Source organism: Macaca fascicularis, chromosome 5, assembly GCF_037993035.2.
Source record: "Macaca fascicularis isolate 582-1 chromosome 5, T2T-MFA8v1.1".
NCBI classification, from domain to species: Eukaryota; Metazoa; Chordata; class Mammalia; order Primates; family Cercopithecidae; genus Macaca; species Macaca fascicularis.
In genome coordinates this window covers 110,530,668-110,547,757 of record NC_088379.1, presented here as the reverse complement: position 1 = coordinate 110,547,757, position 17,090 = coordinate 110,530,668, and the positions used below count along the sequence as shown (strand labels likewise).

Genomic DNA, 17,090 nt, shown 5'->3' with positions numbered 1-17,090 from the left:
CTTGTCTGCAACAGTTTGGCACAGAAAATTGTGTGGTGTTTGCCTAATGTTGATTTTTTATTTTTTCTTTTTAATTCATTAAGTTGAATTTTATTGCAAGAGCTATTCTTTTTCTCATTTACTTAATTATTTATATAATTATGATTTTATTTTATAGATTAAAATTCACTCAAATCAATTCAGCATTGGTCATTAAGACCATTAGGTCATTTGGTCATAGGTCTGACTGGCCCCTGTATTCTTTCAAAATGCTCCCATCTTCTTCTGAGCATTTTCTTACTTTCCCATACCACCAGATATTCCAGTGTTCTCTGTCTCAGGCCTGGAATGAACTACTTCTTAAAGTGTCCCTAGAGGTATCATATTTTGTGCCAATCATGCAAGAAATGTGAAATATCATTCTAAGTGTGAGAAAACATTAGACAAAGCCATATTGAGGGAAATTCTACAAAATAACTGATTAGTACTCTTCAAATATGAAGTGAATAAAAAAACAAGGAAAGTCTGAGGAGCTGTTACAGACTGGAAGGCAGAAGGGGAAGTAACAACTCAGTGCAAGGTAGGATTCTGAATAAGATCCTGGAATAGAGACATTAGTGGAAGATTTGCTGAAATTGAAATAATATCTGTGGTTTAATTGATAATAATGTAACAGTCTTTATTTCCTGTTTTTCATAATTACAGTATAGTTATGTAAGATGTTAACATTGTGGAAAATGTGGTGAGAGATACAAGAAAACTCTTGTAGTTTCACAACTTTTCCATGTCTAAAATTAATTCAAGTAAAGAGTCAAAAATAGTAAATTAAAAAAGCATAACATTCATTAAAGTAGTCTGGAAAGCTCTCCAAAATATATTTTAATTTTGGGAAAGAAAAGTTCACCAACTGTATATATGTGTGGAAATATATCTGTTTGTGAATGCATATAATACCTTTGGAAGGATACACAGGAAACTAAATATATGTAACCTCTGTGGGGATATTGGGAGACAGGGAATAAAACTTAATTTTTTTTGTTCTTTTTTTTTCTGTCATGTGCATGTATTACCTGTACAAAAGAGCAAGATTTAAAAAACTGGCATCATATTGCTAAAATAAGTATAAAGATTTACAGAGTTAATTTTAAATATGTAGATTATTATTTAAACATATAAATATATGTAGTGATATTATCATAATAAAAATAATACATGTTAACATTAAAAGTTTACTGAAACTTATTTATTTCATGTCTTTTGAATTTCTTAATCCCTTCTTTCCCTAAGGAGAGGAAATAGTTGTTTTAGAAGGGCTGTAGGTCTTGGACTCCACCCAAGTGGCCAATAAATTGTAAAATGCTTGATCACCACTGATGTAAAGCTCTGCTTTCTCTCAACAATTGATTCTTTTTCACAGCTATTCTCTTGCCTAGAATGCCTTCCTGACCTTTTTATTAGCTGGCTATCTCCTCTTCTTTGAAGCTTAACTTACATGTTCTCTTCCCCAGAAAGCTTTTTCTGATCCCTAAACCCCAAATTTGGGCTTGAAACGAATCTTATATGCTTCCATTATACTATGTGTTTATCTCTGTCATAACCTCCACTTTATTATAATTACTTATTTTTTGTCTCTTTCTTAGATTATGTGCAATTTAAGGTAGTGATTAGATTATTATATTTGTATCTACCATTTATAATTCAGAGAATGACAGTCTTGCAATTAATATAAGTTTAAAATACAAATCTAGAAATCTCATGCTTCCTGGAATGAGCAGATCAAAACAGGGTTAAGTCATGTATATCAAAACAGAATGAAATCACACAGTCTAAGACCTGAAAACATTACACAAAATTTAAATAAAATAGTAGATAATAGCACTTGAAGTAATCTTGGTGATGAACAACCAGATCCCACTTTTTATACATATGACTTGCTATCTATGTTAGTTTCTTTGGACTTCGTGAAACAGATTCAATCAGCAGAAGAAAAGCTTATTCTAACATTTCAGTTGGGGTGATAAGGGTGGAGCCACAGTGTGCAAATTAGAAGGCACCTGGACCAAATGTATGAATCCTGAAAGGTGCTCCTTTGTCCACGCCACCATAACACTAAATGTAGGCTGTGTATCACTGCTGTCTCCCAGCCTGGTCCTGACACTTCTGCAAAAGCACAGCCCTTAGAAACATTCACTGTGGTCCTAGACAAGAGACATTAAACCTCACAGGAACCACAGAACAATTAGATGTACAGAAGGTAAGTTCGGATCCAGTGTAGTACTGGGAACCCAGTAGTAAGAGTACTCGGTATCCTTCCAATAACACTCCCCATGATGTCTTGATCTGTATGTCTGTTTGGTTCCACTCTTATTACCAATAGTCTCCTTCTAATCTGTGTATATTAAAAACAAAAAGCAGGGCGAAAACATTATCTCACAGCTTCTTCTAAATAAATTTTATGATTTATCCTAACTTTGACTTTGAAGATCCTCATGGCCTCTACTTAGGGGTTCTCTTTATATATATAGATTTTTCAGACTTAGTTCTCACTATTTCATTCTCTCTTTATTTTGCAGTTTTGTTTCTGGAGACAGTTTAATCAACCCTGCTCATTTATTGTGTGTGTATGTGAGTGTATGTGACTATGTTATGGATTCCTGGCTGTCTTATGAAATAGCTACTTTTGAATAGGTTAGGATTCCACATTTGATAGTCCCAGTTGTAGCTATATGAGAGGGTTGGGAAGTGAGGTAGGGCTTCTTTTGTTCAAAATATGACTTCCTAAATGTGACACAGCCTATATTTAGTGTTATGGTGGCCAGTATTCTGAAAAAAAAAAAAATCAAAATCAGAAAATAAAATGGCCCTCACTCGCCGCCGACGACTTGTCTCGCCGCGCGCACGCCCCGCCGTCGCCCCGCAGAAATGCTTCGGTTACCCACAGTCTTTCGCCAGATGAGACCGGTGTCCAGAGTACTGGCTCCTCATCTCACTCGGGCTTATGCCAAAGATGTAAAATTTGGTGCAGATGCCCGAGCCTTAATGCTTCAAGGTGTAGACCTTTTAGCCGATGCTGTGGCTGTTACAATGGGGCCAAAGGGAAGAACAGTGATTATTGAGCAGAGTTGGGGAAGTCCCAAAGTAACAAAAGATGGTGTGACTGTTGCAAAGTCAATTGACTTAAAGGATAAATATAAAAACATTGGAGCTAAACTTGTTCAAGATGTTGCCAATAACACAAATGAAGAGGCTGGGGATGGCACTACCACTGCTACTGTACTGGCACGCTCTATAGCCAAGGAAGGCTTCGAGAAGATTAGCAAAGGTGCTAATCCCGTGGAAATCAGGAAAGGTGTGATGTTAGCTGTTGATGCTGTAATTGCTGAACTTAAAAAGCAGTCTAAACCTGTGACCACCCCTGAAGAAATTGCACAGGTTGCTACAATTTCTGCAAATGGAGACAAAGAAATTGGCAATATCATCTCTGATGCAATAAAAAAGGTTGGAAGAAAGGGTGTCATCACAGTAAAGGATGGAAAAACACTGAATGATGAATTAGAAATTATCGAAGGCATGAAGTTTGATCGAGGCTATATTTCTCCATACTTTATTAATACATCAAAAGGTCAGAAATGTGAATTCCAGGATGCCTATGTTCTGCTGAGTGAAAAGAAAATTTCTAGTGTCCAGTCCATTGTACCTGCTCTTGAAATTGCCAATGCTCACCGTAAGCCTTTGGTCATAATCGCTGAAGACGTTGATGGAGAAGCTTTAAGTACACTCGTCTTGAATAGGCTAAAGGTTGATCTTCAGGTTGTGGCAGTCAAGGCTCCAGGGTTTGGTGACGATAGAAAGAACCAGCTTAAAGATATGGCTATTGCTACTGGTGGTGCAGTGTTTGGAGAAGAGGGGTTGACCATAAATGTTGAAGACGTTCAGCCTCATGACTTAGGAAAAGTTGGAGAGGTCATTGTGACCAAAGACGATGCCATGCTCTTAAAAGGAAAAGGTGACAAGGTTAAAATTGAAAAACGTATTCAAGAAATCATTGAGCAGTTAGATGTCACAACTAGTGAATATGAAAAGGAAAAACTGAATGAACGGCTGGCAAAACTTTCAGATGGAGTAGCTGTGCTGAAGGTTGGTGGGACAAGTGATGTTGAAGTGAATGAAAGGAAAGACAGAGTTACAGATGCACTTAATGCTACAAGAGCTGCTGTTGAAGAAGGCATTGTTTTGGGAGGGTGTTGTGCCCTGCTTCGATGCATTCCAGCCTTGGACTCATTGACTCCAGCTAATGAAGATCAAAAAATTGGTATAGAAATTATTAAAAGAACACTCAAAATTCCAACAATGACCATTGCTAAGAATGCAGGTGTTGAAGGATCTTTGATAGTTGAGAAAATTATGCAGAGTTCCTCAGAAGTTGGTTATGATGCTATGGCTGGAGATTTTGTGAATATGGTGGAAAAAGGAATTATTGTCCCAACAAAGGTTGTGAGAACTGCTTTATTGGATGCTGCTGGTGTGGCCTCTCTGTTAACTACAGCAGAAGTTGTCGTCACAGAAATTCCTAAAGAAGAGAAGGACCCTGGAATGGGTGCAATGAGTGGAATGGGAGGTGGTATGGGAGGTGGCATGTTCTAACTCCTAGACTAGTAGTGCTTTACCTTTATTAATGAACTGTGACAGGAAGCCCAAGGCAGTGTTCCTCACCAATAACTTCAGAGAAGTCAGTTGGAGAAAATGAAGAAAAAGGCTGGCTGAAAATCACTATAACCATCAGTTACTGGTTTCAGTTGACAAAATATATAATGGTTTACTGCTGTCATTGTCCATGCCTACAGATAATTTATTTTGTATTTTTGAATAAAAACCATTTGTACATTCCTGATAATGGGTACAAGAGCCATGTACCAATGTACTGCTTTCAACTTAAATCACTGAGGCATTTTTACTACTATTCTGTTAAAATCAGGATTTTAGTGCTTGCCACCACCAGATGAGAAGTTAAGCAGCCTTTCTGTGGAGAGTGAGAATAATTGTGTACAAAGTAGAGAAATATCCAATTATGTGACAACCTTTGTGTAATAAAAATTTGTTTAAAGTTAAAAAATAAGAAAATAAAATGGACAAAATTAAGATTACAGTTCTTTAGGCATTGCTGGTCTATAGAACAAAATCGAGTTGGAAATAAGGCAAAAATATGTTAGGTTTTAAAAGTCAAATTACATAGATGTTGCACTTGTTTGTTTATATACATAGTAAAATGAAAATCCTGGGGATCAATAACTGCCGTGGATATGTTAAGTTTAACACCTTATACATCACGGACATTCCATCAATATTGAACAAGTGTTTTAACAGCTGGAGCTATTTCACATGATGCATTTTTTTTTCTCTTTTCCTGTTAGTGTTCTCAAGCTTTGCTTACAATACTTGTTTTAATAAATATTTCACATAAGTTTCTAGCACTCCAAATTTAATGTCTATGAAAACATCCTGATATTTAAACATCTGAACCTCATTTAAGGTATTTTTAGATAGTTATTAATTAATTTTTTTCTTTGCAGTGAAGTGATATTTTTCAAAGTTATTGTTATTTGAAAATGCACAAACAAACCAAGATATTGGTGCTATTTTTCTCTGAAGATCTTAAGATTTCTTTCTACAGTTATTTAAAGAATATGCTAAATCATTCCTTTTCCTTCTTTTTCAACATCCGGGGCATAATTCTTTTATGATAGACCTCAATAGGTATTCAATAATCTCTCTTTCTCACTCTCAATGTAGCATCAGAAGTATAGATATTGTTTGGGTTGGGTTCACATCTATAATATAGTATATTTAAGGTGCTATAGAAAAAAAAGTCCATATATGCAGATTTTTTAATTGCAACGTCAAGAAATGTAATTCCTTGTATAAATAAAAGTGATTCAAAGTTCACAGCCCCTAGCAAAAATTTTAGATGCTGTAAATAATGAAGATAAATCTTACAGACTTAGTGTGAAAAAAGTGATTCTTAAGTAGTAATGCTGTTTGCTGATTGCATACCACCAAGTTTAATCCACTTAAAAATGGTTATAACTTCAGGCACCATTTCTATGCTATTGGTTTCCAATATCTGTTTTCAGTTGAACTCATTTTTCTAAACTTCAGGCCCATATAATCAAGTGCCTACTGGACATTTCTATTTGGATATTCTACAAAGGACTGAATAAAAATGTACCAACATATCCTTGTCAGTTTGCCATCTCATTTGCCTGGGTTCCTATTTTATTGAATGACATGGGCATCTACTTAGCTATTCAAAGCAGAAATTTACCATCTTCCTTTCTTTCATCCTCATATTGGATATGTCTCCCAAATAACCAAATCTTGATTTTTCTACCTGAAACATATTTCTTAAATACAAGCTTTCTATTTATTTTTATGTGTAGTCCTCAAAGTATCAATTTTCTTTCATTTTAAATACTGTAATTATTTTAACTTAAATACTGCAAGTAATGTCTCTAACCTCATTTTGTAAAGTTTTTTTCCTCTCTGAAGCCAGAGTGATTTTTCTAAGTTGTGAACCTGGGCATTTCTCTTTACTGCATACTCTTTAACAGGATCTCTCTCACCCTCACACTACATTTTAGCTTTCCTGAAATTTTTTTGTTTTACTGACTACACCACAGTCTCACACTTTGCTCAAGGCCTGTTCGCTTACTGCCTGTTTATCTGAGAAACACTTTCTTAGTTTCTTTGGCTAATCCTTACCAATGCTTTGGCCATCTGCTTCAAAGTTGAGTTATTTGTGTAGAATTCTTCAGTTTTACAAGGTTAAATATTTCACCTAGGAACTTCCAGACTGCTCTCTTATGATTTTGAACTAAAATTTTTTATACAATTGGCGTTTGCCTTGTAGGATATAAATGTTATGAGGATGGAAACCATGTCTACTTTCTTCATCCTCTTAACTCCAACATCTACAAGAATTTCTGCACCTAGTAGGTTTCAATAGATGCTTGTTAAATGAATGAATGATGGAAAGTGTTCTGATTTAACATCTTAAATTTCATGATAGTATATGCTTAATTGATTATCAGATAACACAAGTCTTCCCATAATTGCTATGGAGAGGACACTATTTTTTTCACAATCCTAATGATTCTTGCCATGTGAACAATTCCTTTCATGTAACAATCATGGCCTATCTTCCCATAACATGCTTTTTTTCTGGAGGGAGTGAGTGGGTTATGCGACTGCTATATTTTGGAGGAATAAGTTGAGTATGCTAGCTCAGTCATTTCTTGTTTGTCTTTCTCTTTGGGTCCAAACCTGCTACCAGAGAGTATGCAGTCTGCTCTGCTTTTTTATGTGTAAGGTTGACAAAAGCAGGGGATCGTATATAAGAAGGTCTACAATGACTTAGTGCTGCCTGTGTCCAGGTTGGTGCCTGTTAAAATCTAGGTTCACAAACAGAAATTCTGCTTGCTACATATAAGTCTCATTTTCTCTTATCAGATTGTTTAGCATTAACAGCCATATTTGTATTAAGTTTTCTATTTCCCTTTCTCTCTTTTGTTTTTTAACTGGTTCAGAAAAAAAAGAATGTTATTTATTGGGCCTCATTGCATCCCAACATTGTCACGATAGCATTACTGCATTCTAAGCTTATTTCATCCGTTTATTCATTTAGGCAACAAATACTTATTGTGTTACTACTATTTGCCAGGTAATCTCAAGGAAGATTAATTCTTCCACTTGAGCTTTAAAAACTAGAAATAGGCATTATTAGAGAGTTCATGATTCTATTTCCACTGGAATATAAACTTTATGTTGAAGTTCGGTTGGCTAGTATTGGAGTTCATATTCTAAATGAATTTCAAAGTATGTACAATTTAGTTTGAAAATATTCTGTTTGATTGTTCATCTTAGGGGACTAGTTTATGTATTTTTTCCTTTGCCATTGCTCTTCTTAATTCTTCTAGGTAAGTAGAATAAACTGTTCTTTAGGCTTCTAAATGTTTCCAACATTGTATCTCTGCCTTCAATTAATTTAATTTGTACTTAAAGAATATCTAAAACTACATTTAAGCAAAAACAGTTTCCATGGAAACATCATAGACTATCTAAATTCAGGCTATGATGTAATCAACTAAAATGACTATCATACCTAAATTCTTGTTTATTTCATATGTAGTATTTTTTTTAAATCTATTGTATCAAACACAGATTTTCCACATCTGAATTTAATTTGGAGGTATAAGACATTTTCTCATTGTTTCTATTTTAGAAACCTGTGTTGGATTTCACAGTATTTTAGAATTCACATTTCTGCTAGAGTTAAGATATCGACAGAATGGGCTGGATTATGTAGAATGTAACTATAGGATGTTGACCTAGTTTTACAAAATTATGGAAATTTTTTACCCATGCTGACAGAGTGTGGAATGTCATTGTAGTCAAAATATTATGGAAGAGTGAATCATACACACTAAATTGATTGTTAACTGTTTGACTTATTAACATCTTATATTATGAGGTCGTTGAGAATCTTGCCCTTGACTTTCTAAGGTACACAATCTAATAAGACTCTTATTGACAGACACACACACACACACACACACACACACACAAAAATATATATATATTATATATATATATAAAAAACCACTTTTTGATTTAATTGCTTTTTCTTTAAGGAGTGGTTGTGAATAACTATTGTATATATACTGATATGCAATTGACATTATTGTGTAAAGCACTGTACTGTAATGGTGAAAAATGTCAAGATCTTTGCATTTGAGTTCAGATTTTAGGTATTTGTTTGTGTAAGTCCTGCCTTTTGAGCCTGTAAACTCTGGAGGGATAATTTCAAAAGTGGCTTTTCTTTACTTATACAAAATTATTTTTCTTTTGCTTATTTTTTACTTTGTTTCTCACTTATGGCCTCAGTCAGAAACATAAAGATATGCAGGATAGACTATACAGAGTATTTGTTTGTGGAAATAGTGTAGTTATGTCCTAGAGCATAAATGAAATAAAGAGAAAGGAGAAAAAGTCATTATATACGTTAATACTGTCCCATATGCCTCATATAAGGCCCCAGAAGAGTTCAAAATGGTCAGGGCATTTATGGAGCTATAATTCAGTGGGAATGCTTTATAATAATTTCCCAAGATAGATCTAGTTGCTTTTTTCTCTCTACATTTATAGAAGATTACTCATTTTATAGCATATCATATATGTAATATGATTGTATATGTAAATATCTCTTCTACAAGTCTCAATGTTCGAAAAGGATAAGATGTTGCAACAGCGCAGTTATTAACATTGGCAACAGTTTCAGAGAGGTCAGATAAGGATGAAAATGCACTGAGTTTGAGAAATTTGGAGATTATAGGTGATATTTGTTAGAATAGATTCAGGGAGGTGTTGGGTATATTTCCTCAGCACTCAGGGTAAATACACCATTCCATGTACTCTAGGCATAGAGAGCTTAATGTAAAATTAGGGGTTTACAGAACTTGTTGGAAGACTGATGGAATGAAGCTCAGGGAAGTTGCCACTGAGGATAAAGGAAGCTATTGCCCAAAAGTCAGAAAAATTGACTCTGAAGATCACAGTCTAATAAACTGAAGCAAATTATTTTCAAAAGTTGCTGGAAACTTGTAGATGTCTCAACAATCTGTGGGAAGCTCCCAGCAACTGTCTCAGTTTATGAAGAAGGTGGGTCTCAAGAGCTTCTCTGAAAGCCATGGTGACTCACCTCTCTATATCTCTCTCATGTGTCAATTGCTTCTAGGGAATGTGGCTTCTGCTTCACTTCAGGCAAGTTCTCATCTGAATATCTCACATTGACAAGTTTTAACCTAGAACCAGGTTGTGAGGAATGAATGTCACAGGCTTTGATAAGAGTGATAGTAGTACTGAGTTAATAACAAACAGTCTAGGTCCAGAGTGTGAGCAAGAGAGGTTACCATGACTTAAGAAAATAAGTAGGTGAGAAAATAGATTTCATTTTCTTAAAAGAAAATTGATAGAGTAAGAATGAGGGATAATAGGACTTATTAGAGGCCAGCAAATGATTTAGATTTTTTTTTTTTTGCTTTTAAGGAGTGGTAATACCTGGCTAGATTTTATGCAGAAGGGAAGAAGCTAATAGAGAAGGACAGATTGTAGTGTGATAAAATGAGATGATTGTTAATGAGGCAAGGTTTCTGAAGGAGGTGGGAGAGGTTGAGAGCAATGCATGACGGGAGAGTTTAGTTTTGAATATGAGGCAGGACAAGGCATTCTATAAAACTGAAAATGAGACAGTGTGGTGCAAAAATAGATTAATTTATTGGATTCGGAGTGATGAATTGAGGGAATGTATGGGTGATGACCTCTATTTTCTCTGTGAAGTAGGAAGTAATGATGCCTGCTGAGAGGAGGTCTGGTAGGGGTTAATTTTGAGAAGAGTGGACCTGTTTGAAGTAATGCTGAGGGGAATGGAGACAAGAGTTATCCATGAACAAAGAAAAGATTGCTGCATTTACTGAAAGCCCAAAGAAGGCCAGAGCCCATACATGGGCAGTGACATCAGTCTGCATAGCTGCTGGATTTTCCTTACCCGAGCTTACCATCTTTGATGAATTTTTAGCTCACTTGGGTTCCTCTTTTCTGTGATGTTAATGAGTGTCCTGTGCTTGCCTTCCTCTTGCACATTCCCCTGGACAGCAAAATTTGCCTATTTTGTCTATTTATGTCTTTTTTTTTTTTTTTTTTTTAATACAAATGGGTCTTGCTACATTTCCAAGGTTGGCTAGAGAGACTTGACCCGGGTTTAGTGAGTTGCGGGGTATGTAACGTAAAAACATAGAGAACTAGGGAGTTGGTGGGGAGTATCTGTGACAATGTTCTTGCAGTGATTGAATAAAGAGACTAGGCTGGGTAAGAAAGCAAATGAGGCCTGGAATGGGGGCTAATAAAGGGTAAAAATGAAGGGGAAAAGAGAATAAATGTCTTGAAAGATTTAAAAACAGACTTTGTAGGAATAAAGGGGTGAGAAAACTAGAAAAACACCCAACAGGAATTGTAGTCAAAGAGTGGATTATTAGAGATATTTTCAGAAATGTAGCACTTCTAGATAATAGAGAAAAAAGATTCCAATAATATCCATGAAATCAGCGAAGGACAGTAAAACTCAGAACGTCATAGAACCAAACAATATGGTGCTGGGCAGAGCCACGACTTACAGTTGTGTGCTATACCACTCCAATCTACATTACAATCATGGATTATTCCCACAAAGGTATGCATTGCACAGCTAGTGTGGCCAGCCATAGTGTTCCTGGACTGGGTGTTATTCATGTGGATCTTGTGTTCACACACTACCATGGTAGCTATTTCCTATTTCCATATGGTCCTTATAGTTACATAAGTGGGAAGATAGGTCAGTCTATGATTTGAGGCTCTTTGGAGAGAGAAAGAGAAATAAAATCCAGTCGAGAGTTTTATAGCATAGTATGGTACCTTAGATATGAGAAACTTTTGACAGACAGAAAAAAGCAAATAAATGCTTTATAAATGAGAGACCAATAAGAACAAAGGCCTAAAAACCAAAGATTGTTTTGGTTGTATAAACAATACATTTTGTACTTTTCAGAGCTGTTTAGAAGATGGACTTTACCATGATAAATGTTTCATGATAGTGGCCTTGGTATTATGATGAGAATAAAAATCCTGAGTAAGGGAGTCCATTGGCCCTTAGAAAATATATTCCAGTAAAGGGAAACAATTTTGGACCTAGAAGAGCGGGTCAGGGTAGGAAGTATCTACTTTTAATGGATGAACAGAAGATACAAATCAGAGCCAGAAATTCTGTGCTGCTTTTATGCAAAGTACAATTTAGATTTTAAAAAAGGAAATTGGATTTTAAAAATTAGTTTTCTTTATTACTAGAGCAAATCATTAGTATTTTCTAAGTATTTTAGCTTTATAAATATAAAAAAAAAATGGATAGATTGTACCAAGTACTTTCTTGTTTCACAATATTATTCTGATATATTCAGTGTTTCCTTCAGGGAAACAATTGTTTCTACAAATTATTTTTTTGTATTTATATTACACAGTATTCATTAAAATTATAGTATATAGTAAAATGAGTATCATTATTTTACTTTGTATGAAGACTTGGCTCCAAGGACCCCTGACAGATTTATAAAAATGCTGCACTAATTCCTATAATATCCTTATGTAAGAAGTAAATTTTATTAAGATTTTGTTGGTAGTAACTCTCAGAAGCAGTGAACTAGTCACCTATGTAAAAGCAATGCTATCAAAGGAAAGAAGATGCATGGCAGAAAAGAAGAAAGGGTTCTTTATATTTCTGCCATTGAATTAACTATGATTAGCTGCTACAAGAAGTAAACTCTGATAGCTCAGTGACTAAAAACAGAAATTTATTTTTAGCTTCTCTGCAATCCTGTTGATGGTGAGGAGTGAGGAATTATGTGAGAGTGAAGTAGGCAGTGATGTAGGTACAGGAATTTCAGGAACCTTTATTATTTTCAATGTATGTCTTCCGAGGCTGACCTAGACATTGTCTTATTGACTACTGATGGCAGAGTTGAGGGATAGAGAATTATGCATGAGATTTTTATCAGTTATTCACTCTCCGTAGGCCAGAGCATAGTCACATGAGCAAACCTACCTGCAAAGGAGACCAAGAAATGTAGCTGAATATCAGAAAGAAAGAGAAATGGGTTTGAGGGACAACTTGTCAGTTTCTGCTAAAAGCATTATTCAGCAGCACACAAAACATGCATGCTTTCTGATGTGAGATTATAAAATCTGACCTGAGTTTTTTAGCAGCTTTTTGACATTTTGACATAGGCTAAGGCACAGTGAAATTTTCCAGGAAATAGAGTTCCACAATAACACTTTCTGAAGTAAAAATACCTGGCATGACATAATTATTTGGGCCGTGTGTATATGATTGGATGGTGCAACTTTAAGTGAATCCACAATAGTGAAAACAGAGAAGAAAGAAAGCATTCCCTCTCACCCACCACACACACATCCATTACAACACATAAATATTCTAAACACAATAATAATGCTGTCTCAGATACGGTAGAAGGAGGAGAACAACTAAGATTTGTTTGACTGTCTCACAAGAAAGTCAGCTTGGATCTGAATCAGGAAAGTAGAGACTAAGAATATTCTGATTACGAGGAACAGAAAAGTTCTGAGGAATGATTCCTATGTCATAGAAATGATATCTAAGGATAGAAACAGCACCTGGAAGAATATCTATATTACACAAACAGCAATTTCCAGTTTTGGTCACATGGGGTACTGTTGTCCTGGACTCCTTTTCCACTACCAACACATGAAAAGCATGAAAAAAGAGAGAATACAAACCACGATTTTAAAATATCTAGCCGAGAACAAAGAAATAAAAGGAAATCCCAAATGTTAGGGACAAAGATATAGTAAGCTCATCACTCATCAGTCATCAGGCATTTCTAGGTTGGACTTGGAAAATAGAGAGCACATAAATAATATCTAAAATATAGATTTTAATATTTAGATTTTAGATATTTATGTTTTGATATTACTTAAAAAGTGGCATTTTAATGTTCATGTAGGAACAGAAGTTATGGCCTTGGGTCTGTATGGGAAGAGACTGAGATCCTGTGTAAAGCCTGGAAGCTGAAGTGGCTCTCCCTATGAAAAGGGAACTGTAAAACAATTCAACTGCCAGTCCAACTAAGTGGCAAAAATTTTCTGTTTAGGTCTCTGAGTATTTAAAAAAAAAAAAAATCTCCCATAAGAAGCCTGGGTCACACATAGTAAAGATCCCAAGTTGAAAAGTTAACAAAAATACCAGTCCCAGACTGGATTCTCACAGGATACCCTAGTGTGTGGAGAAATAATCCTCCTTGAAAATAAGCTCTTAAAATAAAATAACTTATGAACACAAAGAAGGAAACAACAGACACCAGCGTCTACTTGAGGGTGGAGGGTGGAAGGAAGGAGAGGAGCAGAAAATATGACTATTGGATACTAGGCTTAACACCTGGGTGGTGTAATAATCATCAGCCAGGTCTGATGTACAACAAATCCTCATGACATGAGTTTACATATGTAACAAACCTTCACATGTACCCCGAACCTAAAATAAAAGTTAAAAAAATAAGAAAATAAAATATCAATATTTTATTAAATATTTTATTAAATGTAAATGTCTAAGTATACTGACAAAAGATAAAGATTCACTGAGTGGATTAAAAATATGCCCTACTAGACATGCTGTCTATAAGAAACTCACTTCAAATATAACAATACAGGCAAGTTGAAAGTGAAAGGAAAGAAAAAGATGTATCACGTAAACACTAATCAAAGGAACACAGAGTTGTTCTATTTATATAAGGATAAGATAGACTTAAGAGCAGCTAAAATTATTAGGGACAGAAACAGATCTTATGTAAGGTAAAAGGGTCAATCTACCCAAGAAGTCATAGCAACCCTAAATGTGTATGCACCAAACAACAGAGCTGTAAAATATATGAAGAAAAAACTAATAGAACTCAAAGGAGAAATTAACAAATCCACACGTCTAATTGGAGACTTCAACAACTCTCTCTCTCTCTCAATAACTAATAGAAGAAGTAGACAGAAAATCAGCAGTGTTACAGGAAAACTCAACAACATCTCATATTTAGTCATTTATGGAACACTCCAAACATTCCACCGAACAGTAGATATACTTTCTTTTCAAGTGCTTTTATATACCTCAAGATAAACTGTATCCAGATCCATTAAACAAAGCTCAACAAATCTGAGAGAATTGAAACTGGAGAGAGCATGCACTCTGACTATAGTGACTCAAACTGGAAATGAATAGCAGAAAGAGAGAAGGAAAATGTAAATTCTTGAAAAGTAAACAACACAATTCTAAATAACAGGTCAAAGGAAAAAAAGAAAATGAGCTCCAAAACATAAATTACAAACTACACAAATGACTTACTCTGAGTTACCAGATACAATAAAAAGCAGGATTAGCTCTCCAGATAATAGAAAAATCCAAAAGAATCTAAAAATAAGCGTTCATAAAGTGAGTAAAAAGTAAAGTGATAAAATGAAGGATAGAAAATATCGTGAAAGACCAGAATACTGTTTGAAAATGAATTAAGATATTTAAACAAACAGTAACATCTAAAGATAAATTTGGATTTTATTTGCATTGACACAGATGTCAGCAACTGAGTTAGATGAATATCCAAAGGATTATTGAACTAACCATATTTTTAGTTACTTTTTGGTTTTGACTCAATTATTTTTTAACTTTTATTTTAATTTCAGGAGTACATGTGCAGGTTTATTACATAGGTAAATGTGTGTCAAGAGGGTTTGTTGTACAGATTCTTTCATCGCCCAGGTTTTAAGCCTTTTATCCATTAGTTCTTTTCCTGATCCTCTCCCTCCTCCCTCCCTTCACCCTCTGGTAGGCCCCAGTGCGTGTTGTTCCCCTCTATGTATCCATGCGTTCTCATAGTTAAAGCATATTCTTAATAAGAGTCCCAAAAAGGAGAGACAAGAGAAAAGAAGATAGAAGTCAAAAGACAAAGGCTTCAAAATACCCAGTAAAACATAAATTCTTAGATGGAGAGGAGCATGCCTGGTCTTTAAGCAGACTGAAGCACACTTGTCCACACAAACACAACCTAGTGAAATCATGATTACTGCATAAAGACATCTGAGACAAGGAGATCTTAAAAGCAATCAGAGAGAAAAGACAACATAATCAACAATCTCTCTGCAGTGGTTGCAAATGGATCTACCAAGCAACTGGAAGAACAATGGAAAGATATGGGCAATGCAGGACAGGCCTGAAGCAAAAGCAGATGGTTCCCAAAACTGCAGAGACTGACCCTCTCAACAAGAAAGTGGTATACTTTTAAAAAACACCATTAACTCAGCTCATTCTCCATTTTTATGAGGGCTTTTTTTTTTTTTTTTTTTTTCTTTTACCATATGCTTGGCTTTTTTGGTTTTTTTTTTTTTTTTTTAAGAAAATTAAGAAACCTGACAACTGCAGGATAACGCTGGATTTTTTTCCATTCAGGTGTTTTATATTCGCATACATGTTTTACTGTGAATTGTACACCATTTTTGAGTGTGTAGGATGAATCTACCAGAGCAGATGCTTTGTTAAATTTGTCTATGTGACTTTGATTACCGGATGTAGATGTATGTTACTTCATCTCACAGAGTTTCTAAATAGGCATGTAGCAAGAAACTACATTTTAAAATGGGGAATGTGTTAATTAAAACATTAACCCATTCTGTGTGTGTATGTGCATGCGTGTGCTTAGATTTATATATTATGTTATTCCAGTAAAGATCTGAGATGATGTGAAAGAAAAATAAAACACTGAAACAATAAGGCCAAAAACCAACCCAATGCAAGTGAAAAGCACTATTAATAACTCTGGAAAGAAACCATAGATATTAAGCAGAACACTGTAATTTCTTACTGCTAAGAATGCTAGTTCTATTTTTGTTGTTATCTAGAGATAGAGGGGCATTCAATTTCCAGATCACTCAACCACACATGTCATACATACATTATTGTACATAGTTTTTCTACACCACCTCATTTCAGATAAAGTGATATTCAAGTATGTTAATTTTGGTTGACCAAGATCTATAATGTTTTAATTTTTATTTTATAATCCTAAACACTCGTGATGTTCCTCAGACTTACATTACATTCTAATTGCAGACTTTCAGAGTCTGTACTAAACTAACCTTCTCTATATTCTTTTTTGACAGTTGCTTATCTTTTTTTTTCCCCACACATTGACTCTAGGAATACTCTTTAAAAAAGCCAGCTTAAATACAAACAAAAACAAAACAAATGCAAAGTAATTTTTCATATAAACTTCCACATAATGCTTTTCAGGTAGCTTGAATGCTTGACTTTGAATGCCAAGTTCCATATTTGTTTCTTATATAAAGTCTTCAAGACTATATCTACTTAGCTTCACTTAATGTGACTATATTAGTTTTATAGATTTTATTTTTTCTTTTCTTGAAAACATAGAAATAAAAAATAGGAAAAAATAGAAATT

At 34.8% G+C, this 17,090-nt stretch overlaps 1 pseudogene; it reads left to right on the top strand.

The window, feature by feature from the left end:
• Nucleotides 1–2,839: 2,839 nt before the first annotated feature.
• LOC102121908 (60 kDa heat shock protein, mitochondrial pseudogene) lies at nt 2,840–5,105 on the top strand (annotated as a pseudogene).
• The last annotated feature ends 11,985 nt before the right edge of the window (nt 5,106–17,090 follow it).